Below are 14,373 nucleotides of genomic sequence, written 5' to 3'. Positions count from 1 at the left end.
TAATTATTATTATATATATAGTACGAAAGCTGCCCCAAATTGGATTGTGATCTAGTTTCTAAGCACTCCACTCAAAAACTAAGATGGAGAAACATCTCTGCTGCCAGTCTCAATCTCAGGATAAGTTCTTGGCTTCAGTTCCAGGACTGCCTCCTGACTGGTCTTTGCCCTAAGAATGTGCTGCTTCCAGCATCTGCCCCAGGAGTGTTTCCTACATTACAATAGTGACTATACTACTAAAGTTCTTCATTGGCTATAAAACACTTTGGGACTCCCTGAGGTCATGAAAGATCATGATAATGCATATTATGGTGCACAGATTGCTCAGGCTGTTAATGAATTGCAGTTTATTTCTGCAATCAACACGTTCATTTTTGGGGCCATTAATTTTTTAACACACGCTGCTCGCAAAAAATTAAACAGAAAGGGGCAGGGCAAGGGCAGAAATGGGATACCGGAAGGGAAAGCTTAAGAGAGAGGGAGCAGGGAAAGGGCAACAATACAATACCAGGAGGGAATAACTATACAAGTAAAGCAGGCATGTAAAGACTTGGCAATGCTGGTGACGATGGTATCAATTAAATATGTGATGAGAACCATGATTAACTGAGACTAACAATTTTAATTGCCAGATTAATCACGAAAAATGTTTTAATTGCTTGACAGATAGACCAATTTTACTTTACATATATTTAGTTACTACCCTGCTTACCTTCAGGACCGGAGAGCAGTCGGACCTGTGTGGAAACAACCAGAACCGGAAGCGGATAAATCCAGCGCAGGGCTCGGGGCCTTCTCTTACCTTTAGGAGCGGAGAGCAGTCGGACCTATGTGGAAACAACCAGAACTGGGAGCGGATAAATCCATCGCGAGGCTTGGGGACTTCACTTACCTTCAGGAGCAGAGAGCAGTCGGACCTCTTCCAGTGCGCCGGAGTTTTGAAAAAAAAAGCAACAGTGACATCACAGGAGAGCTGCAAGGTGATTGGTAGGTGAGTCACTGCTGTCAAGGAATAGCTCTAAATAGCTGGATAAGTATCTAAGGTAAGAAAAGTTTAAAAATTTATAGTTTAAAGTTTATTTCAAATATAGTAAGTAGTTTTCTTTTAGGGGGTTCTATAGTAACGAGGACCAGGGAAGAAGGGCCCTAGAGTAACTGATATTATTGGACATTAAGATCTTCCAGAAGATTTAATTTAATTTAAAGGGTTAAGTCATGGCAGGAGAGCTCAAAGCCATGGTGTGCTCCTCGTGGTCCATGTCGGAAGCTGGGAACACTTTCAGTGCCCAGGACCAGCATGTGTGCAGGAAGTGTCTCCAGCTGCAGCTCCTGGAAGCCCGGGTTTCGGAGCTGGAGCGACAGCTGGGGACACTGTGGAACATCCACGAGGTGGAGAGTATCGTGGATAGCACATATAGCGAGATGGTCACACCGCAGGCTCAGACCCCACAGGCAGGAGGGGAATTGGAGACCACCAGGCAGAACAAGAGGACTAGGCAGGCAGTTCAGGAATCTCTTGTGGCTATTCCCCTGCAAAAAAGATATACATCCTTTAGATACTGTTGGGGGGAATGGCCTCCCAGGGGAAAGCAGCAACAGCCCAATTCGTTGCACCACGGTTGGCTCTGCTGCACAGGGGAGGAGTAAAAAGTGTGGGAATGCAATAGTTATAGGGGATTCAATCCATTGTCTCTCGAGATAAGGAGGCCAAAGAAGATTGCCTGTAACACTGACCACCTCCAGGCACTTACCCATTGTCTCTTGAGACAAGGAGGCCAAAGAATTGGAAGGGGAATAGATAGGCATTTCTGTGGCTGCAAAAGAGACTCCAGGATGGTTTGTTGCCTCCTTGGTGCTAGGGTCAAGGATGTCTCAGAGCAGTTACAGGATATTCTGAAGGAGGAGGGTGAATAGCCACTGGTCGTGGTACACATTGGTACAGACGACATAGGTAAAAAAAAGGATGAGGTTCTAAAAGCAGAATATAGGGCGCTAAGAAGTGAGTTGAAAAGTAGGACCTCAAAGGTAGTGATCTCAGGATTACTACCAGTGCCACGTGCTAGTCAGAGTAGAAATAGCAGGATATATCGGATGAATACGTGGCTGAAGAGATGGTGTGAGGGGGAGGTTTTTAGATTCCTGGGACATTGGGACCGGTTCTGGGGGAGGTGGGACCAGTACAAACTGGACGGGTTACACCTGGGCAGGACCGGGACTGATGTCCGAGGGGAGTATTTGCTAGAGTGGTTGGGGAGGGTTTAAACTAAAATGGCAGGGGGATGGGAACCTTTGCAAAGAGTCAGAGGAGGGGGAATCAAAGACAAGAACAAAAGACAGTAAAGGGAATAAGAAAAGTGATAGGCAGAGAAATCAAGGGCCAGAATCAAGCAGGGCCACAGTGAAAAATAGTGGGAAGGGGACAAGTAATGTTAAAAAGACAAGCCTTAAGGCTTTGTGCCTCAACATGTGGAGCATTTGCAATAAAGTCCCACATAAGAGATTAGTGTGTAAATTAAAGCGCATGGGATTGGGGGTAGTGTATTGTGATGGATAGAAAATTGGTTGGTGGACAGGAAACAAAGAGTAGGGACAAATGGGTCGTTTTCCGAATGGCAGGCAGTGACTTGTGGGGTACCGCAGGGATCGATGCTAGGACCCCAGCTATTCACAATATACATTAATGATTTAGATGCGGGAACTAAATGTAAAATCTCCAAATTTGCAGATGACACAAAACTAGGTGGGAGGGTGAGTTGTGAGGAGGATGCAGAGAGGCTTCAGGGTGATTTGGACAAGTTGAGTGAGTGGGCTAATGCATGGCAGATGCAGTATAATGTGGATAAATGTGAGGTTATCCACTTTGGTGGCAAAAACAGGAAGGCAGATTATTATCTGAACGGCTATAAACTGAGAGAGGGGAATATGCAGCGAGGCCTGGGTGTTTTCATACACCAGTCACTGAAGGTAAGCATGCAGGTGCAACAGGCGGTGAAAAAGGCAAATGGTACATTGGCCTTCATAGCAAGAGGATTCGAGTACAGAAGCAGGGATGTCTTGCTGCAATTATACAGAGCTATGGTGAGGCCACACCTGGAATATTGAGTGCAGTTTTAGTCTCCTTATCTGAGGAAGGATGTTCTTGCTATAGAGGGAGTGCAGCAAAGGTTTACCAGACTGATTCCTGGGATGGCGGGACTGACGTCTGAGGAGAGATTGAGTCGGTTAGGATTATATTCGCTGGAGTTCAGAAGAGTGAGGGGGGATCTCATAAAAACCTATAAAATTCTAACAGGATGTGAGAGGGTAGATGCAGGAAGGATGTTCCCGATGGTGGGGGAGTCCAGCACCAGGCGTCATAGTCTAAGGATATGGGGTAAACCTTACAGGACTGAGATGAGGAGAAATTTCTTCACCCAGAGAGTGGTGAGCCTATGGAATTCGCTCCCACAGAAAGCAGTTGAGGCCAAAACATTGTATGTTTTCAAGAAGGAGTTAGATATAGCTCTTGGGTCTAAAGGGATCAAAGGGTATGGAGCAAAAGCTGGAACAGGTTACTGAGTTGGATGATCAGCCATGATCATAATGAATGGTGGAGCAGGCTCGAAGGGACAAATCACCTACTCCTGCTCCTATTTTCTATGTTTCTATCGTTGACTGTCCGCTCTATGTAGTTCCATTTTACAACTTTTGTTTCAGGTAAACCCCGTAAAGGAATGAAACAATTGGCTGGAGTTCATTTATTGTATTATCACATTATCCTCGCATTTATGAATGAATGAAGTACTCAGCTATTTTATGCTGCATATTTCTAAGGTTTATATACTCGCCCATTCATAAAAGCACAGCCCATGTTTATATATAACATGTCTTAGAGAGGACAGTAGCATTTATACCTTGCTTCCCTTTAAGGTGTGCCACATGTGTTAACTGTGGTTATAATACCAGGACTTTTCCAATTTATTGATTATCAGGAAGTAGATCTCTCTGTCCAATCTTCAACAATGCAGAATACAATTTGTCATTGAAACCCTTTACCATGGTGGCTTTTTTGATGTTACTGGCCTAACTTCTGCATCTCCACTATCACACATCAATTACTGACACAGGTTTGATATCTTGCTGTAGAAAAGGAGCTCATATGCCCATTCCCTCCCAAGCACTAAACCAGAGACTTTGGCTGTAGGATAACCTGCTGATCTAAAGATTTGCTGCTGTTGAAACATCCTTTCATACAAGAATAGACACAGCTCACTACAGGGAGTCATCATCGTGCCTCTGATTTCTTTACTCTGTACAGCTGTTTGAGTGGCTAAAGCCACTTTTACTTCAATTATTAGTGTTGTTAAGGCACTTAGAGGTGCTCAACAGGCTCTGTCCTGATTGGTTCCTTTATTGACTGTGATATAAGGAGGATAAGAAGTCAAACTGTTACCAAAAGTGAGCATGACTTACATGAGGTCTACGAACAGCCTCTAATTATTTATATTACTTGTTGTATTACTGGCAAATAATCTTAAAGTTCGATTTTTGACTCCTGTCTTCTCTGCGGGATGGGGTGTTCATAGAGAACACATCACAGGAATCATGGTTACACAGCCCATTGTTTTCTCTCCATTAAAGAAAGTGGATAAAAGATCACGGTCTGTGTTACCACAGTTTCCCACAATGTGCCTCCGGGGAATGAATAATTACACATCTAAAGTGTAGAAATTAGCCCCATGTGGGATAGACAGAATTTTTACAAGACTGCTGCATGAGAGGTCGAATTAAACCAAGATGCAGCACTAGCTGTTATCGAAGGTTGTCGTGTGAGGTACAGAAACCTACAATAAAAGCTGGGATAATTTCAGAAACTTCACTGGTCGGGACAAGGGCCAGAAGAGAAAAAGCAGGAGTTGGACTACAGAAACTTGACAGCAGTGTTTTTTTTCTTCAGGCTCAACAGGGCAAATGCCAATTGTACGATCCCTACTATTTTTATTATTCACTCTTGAGATATGGGTGTCACAAACAAGGCTGCAATTTATTGTCCAACCCTCATTACCCTGATAAGGTGGTAGATCTTCCTCTTGAACCCCTGGTGTGGCTTGCTAGGCCATTTCAGAGGACAATAAAGAGTCAAGTACGTTGGCGTGGGGCTGGAATCGCATATAAGCCCAGACTGGGTAAGGACGGCAAATTTCCTCCCCTAATAGGGCATTAATGAACCAGATGAGTTTCTACAACAATCTGACAACCTCATGGCCACACTTACCATCACCAGCCCTGACTGAGAACAGCTGACACGGTATTGATCAGGAATTGAACCTGGGGTTCTCTTGGTTTTTTTTGGTAACTCAGTACCACAGCATCAGATGAGCTCCTGCTTTGTGGCTGTTTAATGAACTTGTCAGTTCTAAATGTTGGACCACATCAAGCATTTAATGAGCATTCACTGAATTTCTAGTGTGCTTTTAATGTTTCTAAGCAGGGTGTTCGTAGGGTTACAGATTGTTGATTGAAACAATACATGAAGCAAATCATTTGCTTCAGGGAAAAGATGGTATATTCTCATTGTAAGTTTAACCTGACCTTAACACAGAATAATCTGCTTTAGTGTCATACTGCAAAAATAAGAGAAGTGATTCTTTTATCCTCAGGCCTGTCACAATTACTGCATGTGCAGACCACTTGTTCGAAGATTAATCATGTTATCATAGGCCAGAAAATCAACAGAAATGGAATTTGAGCTTGCCCTTTATGAAACAAATAGATCTGATGGATGATACAAAACAGATTGCTCACTTCCAATCTCGAAATGCCTGCTCCATTGCAACAATAAATGTCATTTTCTGTTAAGAATACCCTTTAAAACAGCACACTCTTATGTTAATTCTCTTTTTCCTGTCAAGTTACAAGGCAGGTGAACTTTAGCACAACAATGTAAGAAAGGCTTTACAAGGTTCTTGCAAAGACAGCATCTTTGACTTATAATGCACAGAGGTAGGTTTAACATGATAAACCACAATGGCCTAAATTTTCCAGTATGGGGGTAGTACAGTTGGAAGCATGTACCAGACAGACTGAGATACAACTGTGCAGTTTGCATGCAATTTTCCAAGGTCAAACTCATTAAGCAAAAGTCTAGGGGCAAATTTTTATGAGTGCAGGGAGCATAAGAGTGAACAACTGTAGCCCAGATTTTAACTAAAACTCAGGTAGGAATGGGCTCTGTTTGGGTCAGTGCCTGTTTGACACTCTGCCCTGATTTGAAGTGTGAAATCGAGCATGCTGTAAATCGGGTGTCGGTCCTGAATTCATCTGCCCCATGGGTGGGTTAGGTTATAATCAAAGTTTCTAGGTAAGTAAAATTTGAAGATGTGAAGTGATTAAAAAGGAGAATCATAATTGAGGGAAAAAAAATTCTAAAAGCTGCTGGAAAGGCTCAGAAATGCATCTCAACAGACTGAACAGCCTGGGTTTCTTTTCTTTTGAAAAGAGAAGGCTGAGGGGTGACCTAATAGAGGTTTTAAAATTGAGAAGTCTTGATAGAGTAAATACAGAAACACGGATAGAAAGTTTCCACTGGTGGGGAAGAGCAAAAATAGAAGCCATCAATATAAGATAGTCACCAAGAAATCAAACAAGGAATTCAGAAGAAACTTCTTTACCGAGAGAGTGGTGAGAATGTGGAACTTCCTACCACAGGGAGTGGTCTAAGTGAATAGTAAAGATGTATTTAAGGGGAGGCTAGATAAGCACATAAGGGAGAAAGGAATAGAGGGTTACGCTGTAGCGTTAGATAAGGAAAGAGGCTCGAATGGAGCATAAACACCGGCATGGACTGGTTGGACCAAATGGCCTGTTTCTGTGCTTTATTTCCTATATAAACCCATTAGGGATGGCATCCTTTCATCTACGAAAGATGATGGACACACAACAAACAATCCATTTAGGCGGGGTGTCTTCTCTTGGTGCACCTTTTTTGATGGCTGTGAAGGTCAATCCTTGAGAGGCAGGTTCCGCCACAAATGCTGCACGTGAAGCTGCCAAGTGACACTGTGAGTTGTTGTTTTTGACATTGGCACCTGTTGCCAAGCTGCTGTAGAAACTGGTCATCGTGGTAGTACACACCAGTCCACAGGATGTGTCATAATTTCCCTCTTTCACCAACTAGTGACTCCCAAGTATAATACTCAACATTAGGGCCTTTATGTCACGCTTGCAAGCATCCTTGAAGTGGAGCTTTGGGCGCCCCACTGGTCATCTGGCCCCGGCTGCCTCACTCTACAGAAGGTCCTTGGGGATGAGATTGTATTCCATCCTGTGGATGTGTCCCATGAATAGGCTTTGTATTTCAAAGTAGCTAATTGCCGATCAGAGAGCTGGTGAGGTGCTTAATCAACCTTCTGTCAATGCATGTAGCTGCTTTCAAATCAGTGGTGAAATTGTCACTACCACTGATGATCAAACACCCCAGTTTTGTTTCTCTTTGGAAAACAAAGACCAAAATCAATCAGAAACAGTTTAAAATACCAAGAATATACATTTGATTTCCATATTTTCTAAAACATTTCTGGGTGAATGACCTTGGGCCATGTAAAAGACAGTGGACAGGTACAAAATAATTGAAAAGGTTAATAGAGTGTTGGCTCTTGGTTCAAGAGAGTTGCAATACAAAGCAGTTGAAGCTATGTTAAAGCTGGGCCGTGCTCTGGTAAGAATCATAAAATGGTTGCAGCACAGAAGGAGGCAATTCGGCCTGTTGCGTCTGTACAGGCTCTCTCCAGATCCCATCTGGAATAGATGTGTTCAGTTCATGGCACTGGACCTCTGAAAGGATATATTGGCCTTGGAGGGGATGCAGCACAGATCCACCTGAATGATACCAGGGCTAAAAGGGTTAAATTATGAGAAAAAGACTGTCATTTGACCTGAGGGCAGGTTGCATAGACTAGGCTTGTATTCGCTTGCGTATAGAAAAAGTAAAGACTCGCATTTATATAGCACCTGTTACGACCAAAGGATATCGCCAAGCACTTTACAGCCAATGAAGTATTTTTTTTGAAGCGCAGTCACTGTTGTATTGTAGAATACACAGCAGACAATTTGTCCACACTTAGCTCCCACAAACAACTATGTAAAATTAGAGGGGAGATGAGGAAAAACTTTTTCACCCAGTGGGTGGTGGGTATCTGGAATTCACTGCCCGGATCGGTGGTAGAGGCAGAAACCCTCAACTCACTTAAAGGTACCTGGACCTGCACCTGAAGTGCAGTAACCTGCAAGACAATGGACCAGGTGCTGGAAAGTGGGATTAGATTGGGCAGCTAGTCAATTGAAAATTTCAAAACCGAGTTTGATAGATTTTTGTTAGGCAAGGGTATTAAAGGTTATAGAATCAAGGCAGGCAGATGGAGTTAAGACACACTGATCAGCCATGATTTAAGCAAACAGTGGAACAGGCTTGAGGGGATGAATGACCCAGTCCTGCGTAAAGGAAATGTCTTCTGTTCTCAACCTCATATGACACCTACAAGTTTACCTTTTCTGGTCACATACAGTATCCCATTCTTTTATGATGCATACAACAAATACAAGCATTCATTAAAATCTCTTCTTCACTGAATCATCCGAAAGCACCACGTTAGTTTTCACATATATGCTGACGACACTCAGTTCCACCTCACCACCACTTCTCTCAACTCCTCCACTATTGCTAAATTATCAGACTGCTCACCTGACATCCAGTACTGGATGAGCAGAAATTTCCTCCAATTAAATATTGGGAAGACTAAAGCCATTGTTTTCAGTCCTCACTCAAAACCTTGTTCGCTAGCTACCAAGTCCATTTCTCTCCCTGACAACAGTCTGAGATGAAGCCAGTCTGTTCACAACCTTGCTGTCACATTTGACCCCACGATGAGCATCTGACCTCATATTCGTGCCATCACTGAGACCACCTAATTTCACCTCTGTAACATCGCCTGACTTTGCCCCTGCTGCAGCTCATCTGTTGCTGAAACCCTCATCCATGCCTTAGTTACCTCCAGACTTCACAATTCCAATGCACTCCTGACTGGTCTCCCACATTCTAGTCTCTGTTAACTTGAGGCCATCCAAAACTCTGCTGCCCGTGTTTTAACTCACACTAAGTCCCGTTCCCCAATAACCCCTGAGCTCGCTGACCTACATTGGCTCCCGATCAAGCAATATCTTGATTTTAAGATTCTCATCCTTATTTCCAAATCCCTCCATGGCCTTGTCCCTCCCGATCTCTGTAACCTCCTCCAGCCCCACAACCCTCCATGATATCTGCACACCTCTAATTCTGGCCTCCTGTGTATTCCTGATTTTAATTGCTCCATAATTGTTGGCTGTGCCTTCAGCTTGCTAGACCCTAAGCTCTGGAATACTCTCCATACACCTCTCTGCCTCTCCACCTCTTCACTTTTCTTTCCTCCTGTAAGACAATCCTTAAAACCTCTTTGAACAAGCTTTTGGTCATCTGACCTAATATGTCCTTTTTGTGGCTTGGTTTCTTAATTGGTTTTATAATGCTGTTGCAAAACATCTTGGGACATTTTATTACGTTAATGGTGCTATACAAATATAACTTGTTGTTGAATTGCCCAGTGGCAGCTGTGGTGGTGGTGGAGGCAGGGGGGAGTGGTGGAGAGGGGGGGGGGGGGGGTGTAGTGGAGGGGGGGGGGGGGGGGGGGAGAGGGTGGGTGGCAGATGGAGGCAGGAAAAGGCCCAATGTCCCATTTTGAAAAATCACTACCAAAGCTGAACCAGATCTAAGAAAGTTAACTTGAAAGCAAGTGTTATTAAATTATCCAGGTTTAGTTTGTTTTTTTCAGTCCAATAAAGTACTGAATATATCTTTTTGACTGTTGCACATTCCCCCACTAATTTCACTGGAGGAAAATAAATCAGATGTGTCAAATTTCATATTCTTTGTTTATGGTAATCAACATGTCAGGATTATAATTTTTAAGCCTCCTTAAGTGTTCAACAAAGCCTTTATTCTGGGATGTGTTCCAACACCTGTTATTTACGTTACTGATCTCTCACGGATCAGTTGTAATTTACATTAATGATGTACTATAGGTCTCTGCAAAGTCTTATGTATTCATGACTGCTGATGGCCTGGTGCAGCTGTGTCTAATGCTCTCGCTTCAGAAATTAATTTGATCAGGACACGCTTGGAGAATCATCATCTTCCCTTAATCTTGACAGAAAAAGAAAAATATATCTTCTGTTCATTTAAGAAAAAAAAACACCAATTTATGCCAGCCTCATGGCATAAATTCTTGGGACTTCCTTGGAAACATTTTTCCTCTGTGGAATGGACAAATATTATTAAAATGGAAAATAAATTTAAAAGCGCAACTTTTAATATGCATTTCCTCCTGCTATTCCGGGTATTGCTCTCCCATCATTACTTCTATAATGGCCAGCAAGCAATGTGGTACCAGCAATGGACTATCCCTTCAATTTCTCCCCCCACTCCTTCACTTGAGAAATCACCGATTTACATCAATGAAATTGATCTATGCCAGTAATGCAAATAGCAAATTGGCTACTTATTTTACACCACGTCTGATTTTCTTCATGATTGTTTCAATTTGCTATACTGGCGTGAACCAACTGCATCCCCCAATAACTTTTCATGAGGAGTTAGCACCATATGGAACTTTACTAAACTAAGGTATGGCATAGTAGAAAGCCCCCAGTATAGATTTTATGATATCATTGCAGATGATCAACCAGACTTTCATTGTTCAAATCTGTATTAGCAAGAACGAGAATGTGCAACTTATTTCTGACTGATATTATTTATTACTTGGAGTTTTTTTGATGGCTTGATAATCAATAAAAGACAATGTCGAAGACCTAGCCTTCTAATCAATCTAATCAAGAAAAAAATAAGTCAAAGCTTTGAAAGCATTTTGATGATGTGGTTTTGACAGCAAGCTTTGTAACAATAAACATGGTTCAGCAAAAAAAATCAAATGATAGATTAATCAACAGAAAGTGCTCAGAATATCTGGAAAATAATTTTAAAAATGTAAGCTATGCTGAGACCAGGAATAAGAGATATCTTTCTGCTGCAATCTAAAAAATACTGAGAACTCAGATTTATGCGAAAACTATTGTTAACTTAATGGACTGATACCAACATTGATAGGTAGTGCCCTCCCTAAATCTTCATCTTGGCATTGATCATGTCGACTATTGCATAGCCAAGTTGGCAGATGATACTTAAGTTATGAGGCATGGTATGTTGTGTGAGCAGGAGGAGAATGGTTCATCGACAGATTGGGTAAGTGAACAAAACCGTGGCAGCTGGAGTTCAACGTGAAGCAGTGTGAGGTGATCCACTTTGGATCTGAGCAAATGGAATTGGAATATTTGCTTAATGGTGTTCGACTCAGAGTTGTAAAGGAGAAAGGAAATTTGAATATCCATATACATAAATCACTCAGAGCTAGTGCGCAGGTACTAAAACACAATGGGATGTTGGCATTTCTGTCAAAGGGAGCAGGAATATAAAATTGAGGAATTTATGCTTCAGCAGTACAGAGCCTTAGTCAGACCACACCTGGAGAACTGAGTTCAGTCTTGGACACCAAAACTCAGGAAAGAGATAGTAACCTTTGAAGGAGTACAGTGCAATATTATCAGAATGATACCAGGATTTAAAGAGTTAAATTTTAAGGGCTGTTTGCAGAAACCTGGCTTGCTTTCATTTGAATTTAGAAGGATGAGGGGATTCACCAGGATGTTGCCTGGGCTGGAGCATTTCAGCTGTGAAAAGAGACTGAAAAGGCTAGGGTTGTTTTCCTTAGAGCAGAGAAGGCTGAGGGGAGATATGATTGAGGTATACAAAATTATGAGGGGCATAGGTTAGATAGGAAGAAACTTTTTCCCTTAGCGGAGGGGTCAATAACCAGGGGGCATAGATTTAAGGTCAGGGGCAGAAAGTTTAGAGGGGATTTGAGGAAAAATTCTTTCACCCAGGGGGTGGATGGAATCTGGAACACACTACCTGAAGGGGTGGTAGAGGCAGGAACCCTCACAACATTTAAGAAGTATTTAGATGAGCACTTGAAATGCCATAGCATACAAGACTACGGGCCAAGTGCTGGAAAATGGGATTAGAGTGGGTAGGTGCTTGATGGCCAGCACGGACATGATGGGCTGAAGGGCCTGTTTCTGTGCTGTGACTCTATGACATAAGGAGATAATAGAACGGGTGAACAAAGGCTTGGTCAAAGATGCAGGTTTGAGGGAGTGTCTTAAAGGAGGAAAGTGAAGTAAAGAGACAGACAGGTTTAGGGACGGAATTCCAGAGCTTAGGGCCCAGGCAGCTGAAGGCACAGCCACTAATGGTGGAGTGATTAAAATTGGAGATGTTTGAGAGGCCAGGATGAGATTGGTGCAGATATCTCGGATGGCTGTAGGACTGGAAGAGATTACAGAGATAGGGAGGGGCAAGGCCATAGAGGGACTTAAGCCCATTTCTATCTTCCTAATTGTCCTTGATAGAGCTGACCACCTCTGCATTTTTCATTGTAGTTGTATGCCATAGCTCAAATACATTATGACTTGTCACATTTTTCTGTGACAAGTGACATTTCCATCACACAAATGCTAGGCAATGACTATCTCTAACAAAAGAGAATCTAACCACCTCCCCTTGACGTCCAATGGCATTACCATCTCTGAATTCCCCCACCATCAACATCCTGGGGGGTCACTATGAACTGGACTAGCCACATAAATATTGTGACTACAAGAGCAGGTCAGAGGCTGGTTATTCAATGGCGAGCAACTTACCTCCTGACATCCCAAAGCTTTTTGACCATCTACAAGGCACAAGTCAGGAGTGTGATGGAATACTCCCCATTTACCTGGATGAGTGCAGCACCAACAACACTTAAGAAGCTTGATACCACTCAGGACAAAGCAGCCCACTTTATTGGCACCCCATCACCACTTTCAACATTCACTTCCTCCACTACCAATGCACAGTGGCAGCAGTGTGTACCATCTACAAGATGCACTGCAGCAACTCGTCAAGGCTCCTTCAGCAGCACCTTCCAAACCCAGAACCTCTATCATCTAGAAGGACAAGAGAGGCAGATGGATGGGAACATCACCACCTGCAAGTTCCCCTCCAAGCCACACACCATCCTGACTTGGAACTATATCATCACTGGGTCAAAATCCTGGAACTCCCTTCCTAACAGCACTGTTGGTGTACCTATACCCCAACGACTGCAATGGTTCAAGAAAGCAGCTCACCATCACCTTCTCAAAGGGAATTAGGGATGGAGAATAAATGCTGGCCTTGCCAGTGATACCCACATCACATGAACAAACAAAAATTAAAACATACTCACATTAGACATTGTGCAGCATGACGTCAAAAATGAGAAATTGTGGATTTAGATGCAATAATTTTTGTTACGAGCTCTAAACAAATACATTACATATTGTACATTTCACTGCAATGTTTTAAGATGACTGGTCTTCAAAAAAAAGTGTTTTCTATTTATGTAATAAAGATTTAATCCATTTAGATCACCAAATTAATGTTAACTTGCTTTCAGTTAACTAAAAAACCACTTGACATTATAATATTGGTTGTTACTAAAAGGAAAATTGAGAAAAAGAAATAAAGTTACATACTACAGACCACCCAAATTCTCAAATATAAGAAAACTAAGATCAATAATTGTGCTGCAAGCTACATCATCCATGAAAATGTTATTGATAAAACTCAATGGATATTTGAGAGTGAATTACAAAATCGTTAATCTAATTGAAGTTTTTGAATTATATCAGAAACCACGAACATCACCTGAACTCTAAAATTAGATTGCAACCTTTAACACACACTCTTGGTTAATATTTTTGATACAGCAGATCTACCGTCACATCCTCACAGTGCAGGAAGAGCTAATGTTGTTGCAGAGGGGAGAGCTGCATGTGGAAAAGGCAGAGAGTTGCACATCTCCACCACAAATAATTTGGAAAGGAGTTTGGAAGAGACTTCCTGGAAAGTAAATATAATATCTCCCTTACCACAGATGCACATCTGGATGAATGTCATTGTGTCATGGAATGGGGTACTTCTTTACTGTTTAATTTGGGTATGGGTTTTATTGGAAAGACAAACACATAAAACTTAAGAAAGGATTAATTTAACTTGCATCTTTACTTCCTAGAATTACAGAATATTACAGCACAGAAGGAGTTTATTTGACCCATCAAGGTTGTGCTGACTCTTTTGAAGAGCAATCCGGTTAGTTCCACTCCCCTTGCTCTCTCCCCGCATTCCTACATTTTTTTTTTCTGCTTCAAGCATTTATCCAATTCCCT

The sequence above is a fragment of the Heterodontus francisci genome, chromosome 2, assembly GCF_036365525.1.
Source record: "Heterodontus francisci isolate sHetFra1 chromosome 2, sHetFra1.hap1, whole genome shotgun sequence".
In the NCBI taxonomy this organism is placed as follows: domain Eukaryota; kingdom Metazoa; phylum Chordata; class Chondrichthyes; order Heterodontiformes; family Heterodontidae; genus Heterodontus; species Heterodontus francisci.
This window is presented reverse-complemented; position numbering follows the sequence as displayed.